The following is a 3,652-nucleotide window of genomic DNA, read 5'->3' on the forward strand; positions in this document are numbered from 1 at the left end:
TTTCTCTAATTCTTTACTTTTTGTTTCATTCTTGTTAGTTCTGTTTGACTAAAACATTGTTTGACCCTAGGGCTGCCACAAACGATTATTTTTATAATCGATTAGTCACAGATTATTTTTTCGATTAGTTGACTTATCGGATCATACGTTAATTGAATATAAAACATACAGCTTATCATGTCAGAATGCAGCTGCTATTATATAACCATGGTTAGATTTTAGCTATAAGCTAACTAAAAATAATTGCTGTGGAAGGTAAGTTCTGCTCTGCGGATATTGCACAGGTTTCTCTTTCATTTTCTTAAAATGATCCCACACTTTGAGCTCGGCTGTCAGGTAGCCATGATACCAGAGCCTGTCTGTATAATGTCTTGTGACGTCCACGGCCTACCCCAGTTACCACTACTGTGCATGTGTGTCAAGGACAGAAAGGCAGATGTGGCAGTGGAAGGTGTCAAAGCAGTTTGGAGAGAAAAACAAAGTAAACAACAACAAAAAAAAACAATTAATCGATTATTAAGTTAGTCATCGATTATTTTAATAATCGATTAGTCGTTGATTAATCAACTAATCGTTGCAGCCCTAGTTTTTAGCATTATTAATAAACCCTTTTCTTCAGTTCAAGTGAGTAAAGTTAAACTTGAAAATACCCACCACCTTTTGACTTTCTTCTTGTCAGCAGCTTCATAAAGTCAAACATTTAATTTGTCTGGAGGAGAACTCCCACCACCTGTGAGTGCTCTCTCTTTTGTGTCTCCAGTTCGGCCTCGTCTCTGCGTGGCAGCAGTTATCTGTTTGGAAGCAAATGCTCCCCAGTTGCCCGTCTGTGTTCACATCAGTGCAAAGAGGAGTGGCTCTACCCTTTTACTCAGTGGCCACAGCATGCATTCGGCTGCTCAGCAGGAAGCTCGGCTGATTTCACTTTTCCTTCCCCGACTGAGTGCTGCTCTCCATGGTTCAAACTAAAATAGAAGACAAACTGGCAGAGTAGAATCGCTGAGCATTCAGATGGTGTGCTGTGTTCTGCTACTGCCAGAGACACAGATCTCTGTTGAAAACAGACAGTATACCTGCTGTTTTTCCAACTGTTCATCTCTGCATACTAAAATCAAATTGAATACTTGAAGAACTTCAAAAAAAACCTTATTCTCCTTCTGTTCATTGTAAGATGGGTATTACATTTAAAATCAATTTAAAGCTTTACTATGGACACATTTCCAATACAAATACAGCTGACCAGAGTTTAGAAATCACAACCACATTTGACACCTATGACCTGCACCCCTAGCCAATGCTAAGTGATAAAATAACTTCTGAAAATCTGTTAGATGTGAATGCAGCACTACTAACTGTCCCTATAGGCACATCACAGAAACTATTTCACACCACAGCATTAGTGATCCTTCCAATGCTTGGCTAAAAGATCAAGGCTATAAATCATAAGCAGCATTGCCCCCCACTGAGGAAAAGGCTGGAAGCTGAGATTGAGACAACATGGAGAGAAATTAGCCAGCTGTCAGAACAACAGGCAGGACCAATTAGGAAAGACTGAGCAAAAATAAACTGCAACTTGTCCATGAGGCTCTGAAGACAACAATTTTTCATAGTTCTGGCTACTCCTGAAGAGGTACAGACAGACATGTAAACAGGTTTATCTCCATCACACCATCTAAAGTGCACTTTAAGTGGCATGGTAATAACATGAGAGTAAATCCACCTAGTGTTGAGACTGAGCACTGGAGAAGTATAAGGAAGAAGGATGCATCACACAAACGTATTTAATGCACCATGCCTACAGGATCTGAGATCTGAACCAGGTTTTATTAGGGGTGTAAGAAAACACATTCATACACTGAAATATCGCAGTCTTTTAATTCCCAATACTGTACTTATTCTTTAAATCAGTGATTCCCAATCAGGGGGTACACATACCCCTAGTGGTACGTGAGGGGATACATGGAAAATGTTCCCGTTGTACATCACAAAAATGTAATTTTAACACTAAGTCACTGTGAGTTCATAACTCTTAAAGGGTTACTGTTTTACACCACAAATATAATTATAACACTAACTTAGTGTAATTTTATAACTCTTATAGAATTGTTTTTATATAGCTTTAACTCTTAATTGGTGTTAATAATTTAAACCCTTTTATAAGTGTTAATTTAACACTGTAGTAGTGGTGGTGTTAATTTTAACTCTGATAGTGTTAAATTTACACTTTCGAATTTGCTGTGGTAGGACTGGGATATGTAGGGCACTATGATTTCTGCGATGCAGAAAAAGCAGGTGAAATCGTGGAATTTACAAAACAAAATGGAATCCAGTATAAAACTGCGGAGCCCATAATTGTAAACAACAGAAACAACAGCGCCATCCGAAGTATAAAACTGACTTTCGCTATGAATTATGGGTAGTGGCATGAATTCAGGAATACTGTGGATAAAACTAGCTCAAACGTTAGCATTGTGAGTAAACATTAGCACTAAGTACTGACGGCTGTATCTAAGTGGATAGAAAAAGACCTGCTGTCTGGGATCCCAACTGTCCCTTATTAGCCAGAATGTCTGTGTTTTAAGCCAAATTCAAGTGTTCAGGACGCTCTTTACAGAACTTTAGGACAAGATACAAGCTATAGAAGGGTGATCACATTTTTTTAGAATAAATTATTATACATCTAAAACATTTACATTATATTATCAAAGTGTTCAATGGCACATTTACTACTTTCATTACTTAATGAAGACACTATTGCAGATGTTCAGAAAAGCTACTTAGAATTGGAACTGGGATGACACCTTGAGGAAGTCAACCACAACCAAGTACCTACAAAGAGTAAAGATTGGTTTATACTTCAAGTTGCACATCTTGCTCATCCTGCTCTGTGATGTAAAATTGTGTAACTTGTTATCCCCTGGTGAAGTTTCATAACTTGTAATCCCCAGCAGCCAGTGCTGCTGTTGCGTGCATAACCCCCAGTCAGAACTCTGTCCTGCAGACCTTGCGGCTCGCCAGTGTGTGATTGGTCAGAAATTGTGGGCATGCCATACAGCGCTGTGCAGCAGCACTCCGAGCAGCTCTTCTTTCTGCATGTGGCTTTGCTTGATATGAGCTGTCCTCCAATGCTGGTTGTTAAATTAGCCAGATGAACAGCAGCCTGGTCAGATCCTGTGTGTGAATGTGAACATGCAGACAACACCTTCTTTCTTTCTCCTCTGTTAACGAGAAATAAAAAGATTTCCCTCCCCTGACTCCTCAACCAACACAACACAGATAGATACTCCACTGCTATAAAAGTCTAGACAAAGGAGGAGATAGAAGCCACTGATGTGATGCGCAGATCCACAGCTACCTCAAACCCTCATGGGCAATAAAACAGGTCAATCTGGACAAAATAATGTTGCCTAAGCCTCCTCCCCCCCAAATATTTCAGGATTTCTCAAAACACATCATATGGTACATTTTTGGTTAAGTTTTATTTGTTTCCTCGAAAAAAAGTGACTTAGACAATTGTTTTAGGAAGGTGACGATATTATGTTAAGAGTCCAAAATGAGACCAATTTTCGATCCATTTATTACCCAAACTAACTTCATTTAGAAATGTTGATTGAAAAATGAGTTAACTGTGGTTGTGTTTTAGGCTCCAAATATC

Source organism: Austrofundulus limnaeus, unplaced genomic scaffold (genome assembly GCF_001266775.1).
Source record: "Austrofundulus limnaeus strain Quisiro unplaced genomic scaffold, Austrofundulus_limnaeus-1.0 Scaffold186, whole genome shotgun sequence".
NCBI lineage: Eukaryota > Metazoa > Chordata > Actinopteri > Cyprinodontiformes > Rivulidae > Austrofundulus > Austrofundulus limnaeus.